This window comes from Arachis ipaensis, chromosome B3 (genome assembly GCF_059453495.1).
Source record: "Arachis ipaensis isolate K30076 ecotype BB chromosome B3, ASM5945349v1, whole genome shotgun sequence".
Taxonomy (NCBI): domain Eukaryota; kingdom Viridiplantae; phylum Streptophyta; class Magnoliopsida; order Fabales; family Fabaceae; genus Arachis; species Arachis ipaensis.
The window spans coordinates 43,534,518-43,551,945 of NC_142438.1; the positions used below are offsets into that span (position 1 = coordinate 43,534,518).

Consider the following 17,428-nt stretch of genomic DNA (forward strand, 5'->3'; position numbering starts at 1 on the left):
ATCTAAGATTGGAACCTTCGTGGTATAGGCTAGAATTATTGGCGGCCATTCCTGAGATCCGGAACGTCTAAACCTTGTCTGTGGTATTCTGAGTAGGATCTGGGAAGGGATGACTGTGACAAGCTTCAAACTCGTGATTGTGGGGCGTGTGATAGACGCAAAAGGATCAATGGATCCTATTCCGACATGATCGAGAACCGACAGATGATTAGCCGTGCGGTGACAGCGCATTTGGAATATTTTCACTGAGAGGACGGGAAGTAGCCATTGACAACGGTGATGCCATACATAAAGCTTGCCATGGAAGGAGTCTTGCGTGCATGAAGAAGACAGTAGGAAAGCAGAGGTTCAGAAGACAAAGCATCTCCAAAGCCTCAACCTGTTCTTCATTACTGCATAACAAGTATTTATTTCATGTTCTTTTACTTTTTACAATTAAGTCTGAGAATTACTGATATCCTAACTAAGAGTTACAAGATAACCATAGCTTGCTTCAAGCCGACAATCTCCGTGGGATCGACCCTTACTCACGTAAGGTATTACTTGGACGACCCAGTGCACTTGCTGGTTAGTTGTGCGGAGTTACAAAAGTGTGATTGTAATTTTGTGCACCAGTGACCCATATGATAGGTTTGGATTGAGTTGGTTGTTGAATTTGTTGAATGATGAATTATGATGAATTATGATGAATTGATGATTTTGAGTATGTTGATGAATTATGATGTTGAAATTGATAAAAATGGTGTGGAAGATTTAGATTGAGCTGGAATAAGATTGATTATTGTTCCGAGGGTTACCTGAAACTGTAGGTCGATCTCGGTCAAGATCTGCGGTGTTGGCTTGAACTGACGTATCCGACTTGTTGTACTTGGTGGTGCTGCTGATCCTTAATCACCGGAGGGGGTGGTACCTGCAAGAGACTCCGATGCTTAAGTTAGCATGGGCTTTAAGCAGGTTTTTTAGTAGAATCAGAGTATAAGTTATACCTGGGTGCTCCAGTGTATTTATAATAGTGTAGGCTGACCTTTCTAGATAAGATAAGTTAGTTACCTTATCTTTATGTTTAAGTGAGGTCATCTTATCTTCAGGGGAACCGCCCTTATCTTTCTAGGCTTTAACTGCCTTTAGATTAGGCTGTGTCCCGTCATTTGGGCTTGTTCGGGCCTCTAATGTCGATTTAGCCTAACTCTTTTAAGGAAGAGGTCGGGGATCCTGATCTGAAGAGGTCGGTTGCTTTGTCTTTGATCTCCCTAGACCGGATAGCTCGACCCAGGGTATGAACAGTGCCCCTGCTTGAGCTCGATCTTTACTTTTTTTAGGGTCGTGTCTTCAGACTTCGACTCTTTTTGGGAGAAGTCGAGCTCGAGCATTTTTCCTTTTGTCGATCTTTATAACTCCTGCTGGGCTCTTTTGAATGCGAAGCATTTTCCTCCTTTTTAATTGTAGCACGCGTTGCACTTTCCTTGGAAACGTGGGAAGGTTTTAAAAGCTCATTAATACCCCTTCGCCGTTTCCTCTTTCCCTCTTTGGTACCTCACTTTGAATTTTTTCAAATCATTCACTTTATAGTTTCCTTCTCTAATTCTTCTCCGTCTTTTTTACTTGTTGTTTGCAAGATGTTTCGTTCCTCTACACCCTTCTGTTTTTGCATTCCTGTGTTTCCCTTTCCTCGCTTTCGAAAGCGGCTGTTTGGAGTGGGCTTGTTGCTGTTTTCTTCCTAATCCTCCTCTTGTGCTTGTTTCTTCTTCCTCTTCAGGTTGGCATTTTCTTTTTCTTTTATGCTTGTCGCTTTTTTGTGCGTCCTTAACTGTTGCATGTGATTTTTATTTTGCTTCTGAGAGTCTTGATTCCTTTGAGAAAAGATTGTATCTTTCTTTTTGTCATTTGTGTTTTTATGATTTTCTGAACAAGCTTGCTCCTTTGTGATTATCCCTGCGCTCTTTGTGATGGTTGTACCTGGTAGTTTCTGCTTCCTTAGGGTTTCTCTTTTGGTTGTGTTTCCTTGATCAAAGCCTTGGCTCTTGCGGATTTGTTGGTATAATGGGGGTTTATGATTTTGATAAGTTTTTGTGGCTTTGACGATAAACTATCAGTAGGAAAGGTTGTAACTTTTGATGTTTCTTGTTGATAATGATGACTTTACTACTCTGTGTGTAGTGATGTTGCTAGAGAAGGATTTGTGTTTTGAGAGATGTTTTTAGGAGATAGCCTGTCGATTTCTTTCTTTCCGGGCTCTTGCCTTGTTACTGCCTCCAAAGGATGCCACTCGACTTTAGTGTGAATCTTGGGGTTTCCTTTTTTGATGTTCGTATGCTCTTGTCCGAGTTGTTTCCTTATTTGACCGAGCTGCTTGGTAGTAATCCCATTTTTCTCTTTCTTACTGTAGGAATAGTTGACCCATGTCTTCTCGCAAAAATATTGTTGAGATGTCTACTAAGATCCCGGACGGCATGTCAGATTGGCTGGATTCCATTGTTCTGATGTGTGTTACAGTTGCTGACTCTGAGTATTGTGTACGGCTTAGGAGGCACCATAGGATTTGTAGTGATAGGGATCAAGAGAAAAACTATGAGTTAGTGTCCCCTGACCCTGAGGAGAGGGTTAGCTTTCCCTCTTTGACTCAAGGAGAACGTCCCTTCTTCTATGCTTACGACTATTTCTTTAGTCACATGAATATTACCATTCCTTTCACCCCTTTTGAGACCGAGTTGTTGTAGTCCTATAATGTAGCTCCTTCCCAGCTCCACCCAAACTCTTGGGGCTTCATCAAAATTTTCCAGTTGTTATGTCAGGAACTAGATATCCGACCTATCCAAACTTTCTTCCTTTATCTTTTTGTGCTGACAAAGCCTGAGGTAGCGAAGAAGAAAGCCTCCTGGGTTTCCTTCCGAGCTACTCAAGGCAAAAAGGTTTTCTCTATGTATGACAAGTCTTTTAGGGACTTTAAAAACTATTATTTCAAGGTCTGAGCTGTTGAGGGAGCTCGGCCCTTCTTTTTGGATGAGAATGATGAGCCTTCCTTCCCTTTGTGCTGGTAGAAGAAAGTAGTAGTATTCAGGTATTCCTGGGAAAGTCTGGATGAGGTCGAGCAGGCCTTTGTAAATGTGTTGGAGGAAAACTGGAGGGAACCCCCTCATCTTGATACAAAGAAATTTCTTTCAGGTCCTTCCCTTCTTCGAACTAAATTGGGTAGTGGTCGACTTCTTGTTAATAGTTTTGCTTTGTGGTTGAATGTTTATCTTCATCTATTTGTAACTTGTTTTCTTGGTTTCTTTTTTGTAGAGATGGTGAAATCTACAGATTCTAAGAAGCATTTTCGTTGGGCGAAGAAGGCGACAGCTGCTTCCAACATCTCGGCCAAGGCTGCGGAGGGAGAGTCTTCCCAAGTTCCTCCAAAGAAACCATCGTTGAGTGCTTCTGGGCCGAGGAAGGTTATTCCAACTCCTCAAGTCTGAGTTGTCCCCTCTTACCCAGTTAGACCTTCTTCTGGTTTTGCCTCCTCTCTGACTGCTGGTCCTCTTCCTAAAAAACAAAAAACTGTTGAACCTTATGATTTGGATGCCCCTGACTTTGATGTCGTGGGGTTTGTTGATAATCAAATTGCTCCTTATGGTTGACTTCCTATGGATGACGTGTCCATTCTTCATCATTTGAATTTTATTACCAATAACAGCATTCGGATGGCTCATATGGGTGTGGCTTTGTTTCAAACTGTCCAGGGTTTCCCATTTCATGCAACTAAGGAATTCTTGGAGGATGCAAAGTCAGAATTCGATAGAATCAAAGGATTAAAGGATGAACTTGGAGCTAGGGTGATTAAGCTGGAGTTGGACATGGAGAAGGAGAAGTCGCAGGCTATCAGGACTGAAGCAGCTGCGAATTTGGCGGAGGAGATGGCAAAAAAGCATAAGGAGAGTTATACCCGCACTTATGCCGAAGTGTTGGAGTTGAGGGGGAGGCTTGAAACTGCCCACGTGGACTACGCCGATCTTCAGGGCCATTTGGTGGACACTGTTATAGGCGCTTATGAAAACTTGAAGGTGCAGGTCCGAGTTCTTGCTCCTAAACTCGACCTAACTCCTTTTAGCCTAGACAATATGGTGGAAGAGGGGAAGATAGTGCCTGCCCTAGATGATGAAGATGATGGGCCTCCTCCTGCACCCCCAGCCAAAGCCTCTGCAGCCATGAATTCTTCAAATCCTTCAGCTGAGGTCGACCATTCCCAACTTGATCCAGATTGTGAGATTCTTAATCATGAGGATGGGACCGTGGACGCCGTCCCTGTGAATATCATTCCTCCTCCTTCTGCCATTGATGCTGCTACTAGGAAAACTTTGTACCCCTTATGATTTATGTGTTTTTATCTCCTCAGCCCGACTTGTGGGCTTTTGAACTCTATTTTTTGTAACTTTATGGTGATTTGGTTCTCTTGACTGTTAGTTGCTTCTATGCAACTTAATAGAAAAACAAAAATGCTTTTGAACTCTTGAGGCCCTCTTTCAGGTCGCCTTCTGAGTCTTTTTAACGATTGCTGTGTTTCTTTTGATACGTTGGTCGTGAAATTGCAAATTTTACAGAGTGTTGGTACTCTGCTTCCCGACCTCTTTTAGATCATTGTTTTGTCTGTCTTTTGGTTGGGCGAGATGACCCTTGGGGCTGAACTGTCCGACAGCTTTTTAGTGTTCTGGTAGAACGCTTTTTGTTGGTCATTGAACAATTTTGATAGCTTTGTTGTGGAGTCGTGGCTCTTCGCATGCTTTGGATGGTCGACTTTGTTGGTTTGAGATACCGCTTTTATTGGTCGACTTCTCTTTGTCGGTTCTTCTTGAGTTATTTTTAGTAATCCATTAGGCCTCTGATGAGCGGATAATTTATACGCTTTTTGGCATTGTTTTTAGTATGTTTTTAGTATATTTTAATTAGTTTTTATTATATTTTTATTAGTTTTTAAATAAAAATTACTCTTCTGGACTTTACTATGAGTTTGTGTATTTTTCTGTGATTTCAGATATTTTCTGGCTGAAATTGAGGGACCTGAGCAAAAATCTGATTCAGAGGCTGAAAAAGGACTGCAGATGCTGTTGGATTCTGACCTTCCTGCACTCAAAGTGGATTTTCTGGAGCTACACAAGCCCAATTGGCGCTCTCTCAATTGCGTTGGAAAGTAGACATCCTGGTCTTTTCAGCAATGTATAATAGTCTATACTTTGCTCGAGATTTGATGGCCCAAACCGGCGTTCCAAGTCAGCTCAAGAATTCTGGCGTTTAACTCCAAAACTGGCACAAAAGCTGGAGTTAAACGCCCAAACTGGCACAAAAGCTGGCGTTTAACTCCAAGAAAAGTCTTTACACAAAAATGTTTCAATGCTCAGCCCAAGCACACACCAAGTGGGCCCAGAAGAAGATTTCTGCATTAATTACTGATTTCTGTAACCCTAGGCTACTAGTTTTCTATAAATAGGACCTTTTGCTATTGTATTTTCACACAATCGATCTTACTTTCATCTTTGGAACTTATATGTTCACGTTTGGGGGCTGGCCTCACGGCCATGCCTAGACCCTTTTGTTCTTATGTATTTTCAACGGTAGAGTTTCTACACACCATAGATTAAGGTGTGGAGCTCTGCTGTTCTTCATGAATTAATACAAGTACTATTGTTTTTCTATTCAACTCAAGTCTATTTCTTCTCCAAGATATTCATTCGTTCTTCAACTTGATGAATGTGATGATCCGTGACACTCATCATCATTCTCACCTATGAACATGTGACTAACAACCACCTCTGTTCTACTAGCAATGGCTAGAATGCATATCTCTTGGGTTTCTAATCTAAGATTGGAACCTTCGTGGTATAGGCTAGAATTATTGGCAGCCATTCCTCAGATCCAGAAAGTCTGAACCTTGTCTGTGGTATTCCGAGTAGGATCTGGGAAGGGATGACTGTGACGAGCTTCAAACTCGCGATTGTGGGGCGTGTGACAGACGCAAAAGGATCAATGGATCCTATTCCGACATGATCGAGAACCGACAACTGATTAGCCGATGTTGTGACAGAGCATCAGGACCATTTTCACTGAGAGGACGGGATGTAGCCATTGACAACGGTGATGCCCAACATAAAACTTGCCATGGAAAGGAGTATGAATGATTGGAAGAAGGCAATAGGAAAGCAGAGGTTCAAGGGGAACAAAGCATCTTCATACGCTTATCTGAAATCCACCAATGAATTACATAAGTATCTCTATCTTTATTTTATGTTTATTTTCATCACCTTAAACTCCATAACCATTTGAATCTGCCTGACTGAGATTTACAAGATGACCATAGCGTGCTTCAAGCCGACAATCTCCGTGGGATCGACCTTTACTGACGTAAGGTTTATTACTTGGACGACCCAGTGCACTTGCTGGTTAGTTGTGCGGAATTGTGACAAAGTGCACGTTTAAGAGCTCCAAGTCCTTTGGCACCATTGTTGATGATCACAATTTCGTGCACCAAGTTTTTGGCGCCGTTGTCGGGGATTGTTCGAGTTTGGACAACTGACGGTTCATCTTGTTGCTTAGATTAAGTATCTTTTCTTCAGAATTTTTAAGAATGAATTCTAGAGTTTCAAGGTGATGCTCCCACCATCACAAAAGCTGATTGATTCTCATCAATTTAGCTATTGAATGTAATGTCCTGCTGAAGCTTGGCCAAACATGTCTAATCCTTTTTAGACTGAAGCTTTAGACTAACATTGCATGATTCCTGGAATTCTTATTAAAAGTTTTGATTCTCTTTATTTTCTTTTCTATATAATTTTCAAAAATCACAAAAAAATTTATAAAACCATAAAAACCAAAAATATTTTATGTTTCTTGTTTGAGTCTATTGTCTAATTTTAAGTTTGGTGTCAATTGCATGTCTTTATCCTTCTAATTTTCGAAAATTTATGCATATTGTTCTTCATTGATCTTCAAGTTGTTCTTGATGATTTTAGTGCTCTGATCTTTAAATTCTCTTATTTTGTGTGTTTTGTTGTTTCTCATATGCATTCTCAATTTGTTAGTGTCTCTTATATGAAAATTTTTAAGTTTGGTGTCCTGCATGCATTGTTTGATTTGAGTTTCCTAAGATTAGTTGCAATTTTATTGATTCCCATCATCAAAAATTCAAAAATATTTTTTTTAAAACTATGTATTTTCAAGTCAATAATACAGAGAATTGAAGATTCAGAACATTCAGCAGAGGAATCAAACAGAAAAAGCTGGGCGTTCAAAACGCCCAGTGAAGAAGGAAAACTGGCGTTTAAACGCCAGCCAGGGTACCTAGCTGGGCGTTTAACGCCCAAAAAGGTAGAGATTTGGGCATTAAACGCCAGGATGACACTAGAGGGAAGATTTTGTTTTTAATTCACATTTTTTTTCAAGTTTTCATAATTTTTCAAAATCAAATCTTTTTCAAATCATATCTTCTCAATCATATCTCTTTCAAAATCAATTTCTTTCCATTTTATATTTATTTTTACTATTTTAAAAAATCCTTGCTTCAATTCAAGATTTACTTCAAAAATTTTCAAGTTGTTACTTGCCTATTAAGAAAGGATCAAACTTTAAATTTTAAAATCATATCTTTTAATTTCTTGATAGTCAAGTAATCAACTTTAATTTTAAAAATTTCTTTTTCTAAATTGATTTTCAATCATATCTTTTCAATCATATCTATTCAATCACATCTTTTTCAAAATTAATTTTCAATCATATCTTTTTGATTTCTAATTTCAAAATCTTTTTCAAAATCACTTAATTTCTTTCCCAAACTTAATTTTCGAAAATCTCAATCAATTTTTCAAAAAGTTTCTTTTCATTATTTCAAAATCTTTTTAATTTATTTTCGAAAATTCTTCCCCTCTTTTCACATCCTTCTATTTAAGGGACTAACACTCCTCCTCAAGCTGCAATTCGAACTCTATCCCTCTTGATAAGTTCGAATTCTCCTCTCTCTACCTCCTCCTTCTATTCTTCTCTTCCTCTGACACCTCAATGAATCTCTATACTGTGACATAGAGGATTCCCTACTTTCTTGTTCTCTTCTCTTTTATATGAGCAGGAACAAAGATAAAGGCATACTTGTTCAAGCTGATCCTGAACCTGAAAGGACCTTAAAGAGAAAGCTAAGAGAAGCTAAAGAACAATTCTCTTTAGAGGGCCTGACAGAGCTCTTCAAAGAAGAAGAAATCATGGCAGCCGAAAACAACAATGCCAACAATGCAAGGAAGGTGCTTGGTGACTTTACTGCACCTACTCCTGATTTCTATGGGAGAAGCATCTCTATCCCTGCCATTGGAGCAAACAACTTTGAGCTTAAGCCTCAATTAGTTTCTCTAATGCAACAGAATTGCAAGTTTCATGGACTTCCATTGGAAGATCCTCATCAGTTCTTAGCTGAGTTCTTGCAAATCTGTGACACTGTCAAGACCAATGGGGTTGACCCTGAAGTCTACAAACTTATGCTCTTTCCTTTTGCTGTAAGAGACAGAGCTAGGACATGGTTGAATTCACAACCTAAAGAAAGCCTGAACTCTTGGGAAAAGCAAGTCAATCCCTTCTTGGCAAAGTTCTTTCCACCTCAAAAATTGAGCAAGCTTAGAGTGGAAGTCCAAACCTTCAGACAGAAGGAAGGTGAATCCCTCTATGAAGCATGGGAAAGATACAAGCAATTGATCAGAAGGTGCCCTTCTGACATGCTTTCAGAATGGAGCATCATAGGTATTTTCTATGATGGTTTGTCTGAACTATCCAAGATGTCATTGGATAGCTCTGCTGGAGGATCTCTTCATCTGAAGAAGACGCCTGCAGAAGCTCAGGAACTCATTGAAATGGTTGCAAATAACCAATTCATGTATACTTCTGAAAGAAATCCTGTGAATAATGGGACAGCTCAGAAGAAAGGAGTTCTTGAGATTGATACTCTGAATGCCATATTGGCTCAAAATAAAATATTGACCAAACAAGTCAATATGATTTCTCAGAGTCTGTCTGAAATGCAAGCAGCAACAGGCAGTACTAAGGAAGCTTCCTCTGAAGAAGAAGTTTATGATCCTGAGAACCCAGCAATGGAAGAAGTGAATTACATGGGAGAACCCTATAGAAACACCTACAATCCTTCATGGAGAAATCATCCAAATCTCTCATGAAAGGATCAACAGAGACCTCAACAAGATTTCAACAACAACAATGGTGGAAGAAATAGGTTTAGCAATAGCAAACCTTTTCCATCATCTTCTCAGCAACAGACAGAGAATTCTAAGCAGAGCCCCTCTGACTTAGCAACCATTGTCTCTGATCTAATCAAAACCACACAAAGTTTCATGACTGAAACACGGTCCTCCATTAGAAATTTGGAGACACAATTGGGTCAGCTGAGTAAGAAAATTACTGAACTCCCTCCTAGCACTCTCCCTAGCAATACAGAAGAGAATCCAAAAAGAGAGTGCAAGGCCATAACCACATCTCACATGGCCGAACATGGAGAGGAGGAAGAGGCAGTGATTCCCACTGAGGAAGACCTCAATGGACGCCCACTGACCTCCATGGAGTTCCCTAATGAGGAACCATGGGAATCTGAGACTCACACTGAGACCATAGAGATTCCATTAAATTTACTTCTGCCATTCATGAGCTCTGATGAATATTCTTCCTCTGAAGAGGATGAAGACGTTACTGAAGAGCAAATTGCTAAGTACCTTGGAGCAATCATGAAGCTAAATGCCAGGTTATTTGGTAATAAGACTTGGGAGAATGAACCTCCATTGCTCATCAAAGAACTGGATGACTTGACTAGGCAGAGATTACCTCAAAAGAGACAGGACCCTGGAAAGTTCTCAATCCCTTGTACCATAGGCACCATGACCTTTGAGAAGGCTTTGTGTGACCTAGGGTCAAGCATAAACCTTATGCCTCTCTCTGTAATGGAGAAGCTAGGGATCATTGAGGTACAAGCTGCAAGAATCTCACTAGAGATGGCAGACAATTCAAAGAAACAGGCTTATGGACTTGTAGAGGATGTCTTGGTAAAGGTTGAAGACCATTACATCCATGCTGATTTCATAATCCTAGAAACTGGAAAGTGTATGGATGAATCCATCATCCTTGGCAGACCCTTCCTAGCCACAGCAAAAGCTGTGACTGATGTTGACAGAGGAGAATTGATCATTCAAGTGAATGAAGACTCCCTTGTATTTAAAGCTCAAGGATATCCCTCTGTCACCATGGAGAGGAAGCACGAAGAGCTTCTCTCAATACAGAGTCAAACAGAGCCCCACAGTCAAATTCTAAGTTTGGTGTTGGGAGGCCACAACCAAACTTTAAGTTTGGTGTCGAACCCCCACATTCAAACTCTAAGTTTGGTGTTGGGAGGTTCCAACATTGCTCTGAACATCTGTGAGGCTCCATGAGAGCCACTGTCAAGCTATTGACATTAAAGAAGCGCTTGTTGGGAGGCAACCCAATCTTTACTATTCTATGATAATTTTCTATTTTCTATTGTTATTTTATGTTTTCTGTAGGTTGATGATCATGTGAAGTCACAAAAATAATTGAAAAAGCAAAAACAAAGTGAAAAATAGAACACCCTGGAGGAGACAGTTACTGGCGTTTAAACGCCAGTAAAGGTAGCAGAATGGGCGTTAAACGCCCAGTCTGGCACCATTCTGGGCGTTTAACGCCAGAAAAGGGCACCAGACTGGCATTTAACGCCAGGAATGGGCAAGAAGCTGGCGTTAAACGCCAGAAATGGGCAGCAGCCTGGCGTTTAACGCCAGGATTGACAGCAAGGGGCGTTTTAAACGCCACTTGTTGCAGGGATGAGATATCCTTGACACCTCAGGATCTGTGGACCCCACAGGATCCCCACCTACCCCACCACTCTCTCTTTTCTTCACCCATTCACCAATCACCTCAATACCTCTTCCCCAAAAACACCTCACCTATCAAATCCCACCATTCTCTTCACCACTCACATCCATCCTTCACAAAATCCCACCTACCTCACCATTCAAATTCAAACCACTTTCCCTCCCAAACCCACCCTCTATAGCCGAACCATACACACCCCTCTCACTCATATATAAACCCATCTTCACTCCTTCATTTTCACACAACCTAAACACCACTTCTCCCCCTTGGCCGAAACACAAGCCCACTCCATCTCCTCTATTTCTTCTTCTTCTACTCTCTTCTTTCTTCTTTTTTTGCTCGAGGACGAGCAAACCTTCTAAGTTTGGTGTGGTAAAAGCTAAAGCTTTATGTTTTTTCATAACCATTTATGGCACCAAAGGCCGGAGAAACCTCTAGAAAGAGGAAAGGGAAGGCAAAAGCTTCCACCTCTGAGTCATGGGAGATGGAGAGATTCCTCTCAAGGGTGCATCAAGACCACTTCTATGAAGTTGTGGCCAAGAAGAAAGTGATCCCCGAGGTCCCTTTCAAGCTCAAAAAGAATGAGTATCCGAAGATCCGACATGAGATCCGAAGAAGAGGTTGGGAAATTCTCACCAACCCCATTCAACAAGTCGGAATCTTAATGGTTCAAGAGTTCTATGCCAATGCATGGATCACCAAGAACCATGATCAAAGTGTGAACCCGGACCCCAAGAATTGGCTTACAATGGTCTGGGGGAATTACTTAGATTTTAGTCCGGAAAATGTAAGGTTGGCATTCAACTTGTCCATGATGCAAGGAGATGCACACCCATACACTAGAAGGGTCAACTTTGATCAAAGGTTGGACCAAGTCCTCATGGACATATGTGAAGAGGGCGCTCAATGGGAGATTCAAGAGGGAAGCTGGTTTAACTAAGAAGGCATGACCTCAAGCCCGTGGCTAAGGGATGGTTGGAGTTCATCCAACGCTCAATCATTCCCACTAGCAACCGGTCTGAAGCTACTATAGACCGGGCTATCATGATACATAGCATCATGGTTGGAGAGGAAGTGGAAGTTCATGAGGTTATATCCCAAGAACTCTACAAGGTGGCGGACAAGTCCTCTCCTTTGGCAAGGTTAGCCTTCCCTCATCTCATTTGTCACCTTTACAATTCGGTTGGAATTGACATAGAGGGAGACATTCTCATTGATGAGGACAAGCCCATCACTAAGAAAAGGATGGAGAAAACAAGAGAACCTCATCAAGAGCATGAGGAAATTCCTCATGAAATCCCTGAGATGCCTCAAGGGATGTATTTTCCTCCACAAAATTATTGGGAGCAAATCAATACCTCCCTAGGAGAATTAAGCTCCAACATGGGACAACTAAGGGTGGAGCACCAAGAGCATTCCATCCTCCTCCATGAAATTAGAGAAGATCAAAGAACCATGAGAAAGGAGCAACAAAGGCAAGGAAGAGACATTGAGGAGCTCAAGAACTCCATAAGATCTTCAAGAGGAAGAACAAGCCGCCATCACTAAGGTGGACCCGTTCTTTAACTTCCTTGTTCTTTATTTTTCTGTTTTTCGAAAATTATGCTTTATGTTTATTTATGTTTGTGTCTTTATTACATGATCATTAGTGTCTAAGTGTCTATGCCTTAAAGCTATGAAAATGAATCCATCACCTTTCTTAAATGAAAAATATTTTTAATTGAAAAAGAAAAAGAAGTACATGAATTTTGAATTTTAAAACAGTTTAATTATTTTGATGTGGCGGCAATACTATTGTCTTTCTGAATGAATGCTTGAACAGTGCATATTTTTGAATTTGATTGTTTATGAATGTTAAAATTGTTGGCTCTTGAAAGAATGAAAGGAAAAGGAGAAATGTTATTTGATGATCTGAAAAATCATAAAATTGATTCTTAAAGCAAGAAAAAGCAGTGAAAAGCTTGCAGAAAAAAAGATATATGCGAAAAAAAGAGAAAGAAAAAGAAAAGCAAGCAGAAAAAGCCAATACCCCTTTAAACCAAAAGGCAAGGGTGATAAAAAGGATCCAAGGCTTTGAGCATCAGTGGATAGGAGGTCCCACAGGAATAAAATCCTGGCCTAAGAGGCTAAACCAAGCTGTCCCTAACCATGTGCTTGTGGCGTGAAGGTGTCAAGTGAAAACTTGAGACTGAGCGGTTAAAGTCGAGGTCCAAAGCAAAAAGAAGAGTGTGCTTAAGAACCCTGGACACCTCTAATTGGGGACTCTAGCAAAGCTGAGTCACAATCTGAAAAGGTTCACCCAGTTATGTGTTTGTGGCATTTATGTATCCGGTGGTAATACTGGAAAACAAAGTACTTAGGGCCACGGCCAAGACTCATAAAGTAGCTGTGTTCAAGAATCAACATACTTAACTAGGAGAATCAATAACACTATCTGGATTCTGAGTTCCTATAGATGCCAATCATTCTGAACTTCAAAGGATAAAGTGAGATGCCAAAACTGTTCAGAGGCAAAAAGCTAAAAGCCCCGCTCATCTAAATTAATACTGATCTTCATAGATGTTTTTGGAATTCATTGTATATTCTCTTCTTTTTATCTCATTTGATTTTCAGTTGCTTGGGGACAAGCAACAATTTAAGTTTGGTGTTGTGATGAGCGGATAATTTATACGCTTTTTGGCATTGTTTTTAGTATCTTTTTAGTATATTTTAATTAGTTTTTATTATATTTTTATTAGTTTTTAAATAAAAATCACTCTTCTGGACTTTACTATGAGTTTGTGTATTTTTCTGTGATTTCAGGTATTTTCTGGCTGAAATTGAGGGACCTGAGCAAAAATCTGATTCAGAGGCTGAAAAAGGACTGTAGATGCTGTTGGATTCTGACCTCGCTGCACTCAAAGTGGATTTTCTGGAGCTACAGAAGCCCAATTGGCGCTCTCTCAATTGCGTTGGAAAGTAGACATCCTGGTCTTTCCAGAAATGTATAATAGTTTATACTTTGCTTGAGATTTGATGGCCCAAACTGGCGTTCCAAGTCAGCTCAAGAATTCTGGCATTTAACTCCAAAACTGGCACAAAAGCTGGAGTTAAACGCCCAAACTGGCACAAAAGCTGGCGTTTAACTCCAAGAAAAGTCTCTACATGAAAATGCTTCAATGCTCAGCCCAAGCACACACCAAGTGGGCCCGGAAGAAGATTTCTGCATTAATTACTGATTTCTGTAACCCTAGGCTACTAGTTTTCTATAAATAGGATCTTTTGCTATTGTATTTTCACGCAATCGATCTTACTTTCATCTTTGGAACTTATATGTTCACGTTTGGGGGCTGGCCTCACGGCCATGCCTAGACCCTTTTGTTCTTATGTATTTTCAACGGTGGAGTTTCTACACACCATAGATTAAGGTGTGGAGCTCTGCTGTTCTTCATGAATTAATACAAGTACTATTATTTTTCTATTCAACTCAAGTCTATTTCTTCTCCAAGATATTCATTCGTTCTTCAACTTGATGAATGTGATGATCCGTGACACTCATCATCATTCTCACCTATGAACATGTGACTAACAACCACCTCTGTTCTACTCGCAATGGCTAGAATGCATATCTCTTGGGTTTCTAATCTAAGATTGGAACCTTCGTGGTATAGGCTAGAATTATTGGCAGCCATTCCTGAAATCCAGAAATTCTGAACCTTGTCTGTGGTATTCCGAGTAGGATCTGGGAAGGGATGACTGTGACGAGCTTCAAACTCGCGATTGTGGGGCGTGTGACAGACGCAAAAGGATCAATGGATCCTATTCCGACATGATCGAGAACCGACAGCTGATTAGCCGATGTTGTGACAGAGCATCAGGACCATTTTCACTGAGAGGACGGGATGTAGCCATTGACAACGGTGATGCCCAACATAAAGCTTGCCATGGAAAGGAGTATGAATGATTGGAAGAAGGCAATAGGAAAGCAGAGGTTCAAGGGGAACAAAGCATCTTCATACGCTTATCTGAAATCCACCAATGAATTACATAAGTATCTCTATCTTTATTTTATGTTTATTTTCATCACCTTAAACTCCATAACCATTTGAATCTGCCTGACTGAGATTTACAAGATGACCATAGCTTGCTTCAAGCCGACAATCTCCGTGGGATCTACCCTTACTCACGTAAGGTTTATTACTTGGACGACCCAGTGCACTTGCTGGTTAGTTGTGCGGAATTGTGACAAAGTGTGATTCACGTTTGAGAGCTCCAAGTCCTTTGGCGCCATTGTTGATGATCACAATTTCGTGCACCAGCCTCTTTCTATGGATTTACTTTTTATAACTTTGTCGCTTGGTTCAGTCTGACTTCTTCTTGTCGAACCCTCTTAAGTTATTTTTAGTAATTCATTTTTAGTAAGACCTCGTCAGGCCACTTTTTATGGATTACTTTTTATAACTTCTTGTTGATTGGATTGATCCGACTTCTTCTTGCCGAATCTTCTGAAGTTATTTTTAGTAATCTATTTTTAGTAAGACCTCGTCAGGCCACTTTTTATGGATTACTTTTTATAACGTTTTGTTCATTGGATTGATCCGACTTCTTCTTGTCGAATTTTCTTAAGTTATTTTTAGTAATCCATTTTTAGTAAGACCTCATCAGGCCACTTTTTATGGATTACTTTTTATACCTTTTTGTTGATTGGATTGATCCGACTTCTTCTTGTTGAATCTTCTTAAGTTATTTTTAGTAATCCATTTTTAGTAAGACCTCGTCAGGCCACTTTTTATGGATTACTTTTTATAACTTTTTGTTGATTGGATTGATCCAACTTCTTCTTGTCGAATCTTCTTAAGTTATTTTTAGTAATCCATTTTTAGTAAGACCTCGTCAGGCCACATTTTATAGATTACTTTTTATAACTTTTTGTTGATTGGATTGATCCAACTTCTTCTTGTCGAATCTTCTTAAGTTATTTTTAGTAATCCATTTTTAGTAAGACCTCGTCAGGCCACTTTTTATGGATTACTTTTTATAACTTTTTGTTGATTGGATTGATCTGACTTCTTCTTGTCGAATCTTCTTAAGTTATTTTTAGTAATCCATTTTTAGTAAGACCTCGTCAGACCACTTTTTATGGATTACTTTTTATAACTTCTTGTATTAATCTGTTTTTGTTGCTTTCACCTTGCCAATTTCTTTGTAATCGGGTGACGAGTTTGGTTCTCATCTTGCCGACCTTGTCGTACTCGGACGGTGAATTCTTGCACTCAGATTAATACGTCTTGGTAGATAACCTTTTTATGGAATCTGAAAGACTTTATTCAAGTAGGAAATACAAAATATACAAGAGTATATACATATAAGTGCTTACCCTTCTAAATCGGGCAATTCTGTAGATCTTGGCTTGGTGCCTCATTAAAATACTTTTTCAGGAAAAAGAGTGTACCTTGACCTAAGATCTTTATCACTTTCTAACTATAGTACCTTCTCAGGTTACATGCATGCCATGACTTTGGTAGCTCTCGCCCTTCCAAATCGGACACCTTGTAGTAACCTTTCCCCAGTACCTCTACAACTCGGTAAGGTCCTTTCCAGTTAGCTGCTAGCTTCCCTTCTCCTGATCTACCTGCTTCGATGTCATTTCGAATTAAGCTGAGATCATTGTTGGCGAAGCTTCGCTGGACTACTCTCTGATTATACCTTGAAGCCATACGATGCTTTAGCGCTTCCTCTCTAATCCGAACTCTTTCTCGGATTTCAGGAAGTAGGTCGAGCTCTTCCCTTTGATTTTGGGAATTAGTATCTTCGTTGTAGAGGATTATCCTGGGGGATCCTTCCTCTATCTCTACTGGGATCATTGCCTCCATTCCGTAAGTAAGTCGGAAGGGTGATTCTCCTGTGGTGGAATGTGGAGTTGTCCGATATGCCTATAGGACTTGTGGGAGCTCTTCAGCCCAAGCTCCCTTTGCACCCTGTAGTTTTCGTTTTAACCCGGCTAGTATGACTTTGTTGGCAGCTTCTGCCTGTCCATTAGCTTGTGGGTATTCTACGGATGTGAATTGGTGTTTTATTTTTAAGTCGGCTACTGGTGCACGAAATTACAATCACACTTTTGCAACTCCGCACAACTAACCAGCAAGTACACTAGGTCGTCCAAGTAATACCTTACGTGAGTAAGGGTCGATCCCACGGAGATTGTCGGCTTGAAGCAAGCTATGGTTATCTTGTAACTCTTAGTCAGGATATCAATAATTTTCAGATTTGATTGTAAAAAGTAAAAGAACATGAAATAAATACTTGTTATGCAGTAATGAAGAACAGGTTGAGGCTTTAGAGATGCTTTGTCCTCTGAATCTCTGCTTTCCTACTATCTTCTTCTTCATGCACGCAAGGCTCCTTCCATGGCAAGCTTTATGTTGGACATCACCGTTGTCAATGGCTACTTCCCGTCCTTCAGTGAAAACGTTCCAAATGTGCTGTCACCGCACGGCTAATCATCTGTCGGTTCTCGATCATGCTGGAATAGGATCCATTGATCCCTTTGTGT

The 17,428-nt window shown here is 40.3% G+C and overlaps 1 non-coding gene across 1 annotated transcript; it reads right to left on the minus strand.

Moving 5' to 3' along the window:
- Positions 1 to 8,621: 8,621 nt before the first annotated feature.
- Positions 8,622 to 8,729, minus strand: LOC148570448 (small nucleolar RNA R71). Its single transcript, XR_015880505.1, has one exon. It is a non-coding gene; the product is annotated as a small nucleolar RNA R71 (small nucleolar RNA).
- Between the last annotated feature and the right edge of the window lie 8,699 nt (positions 8,730 to 17,428).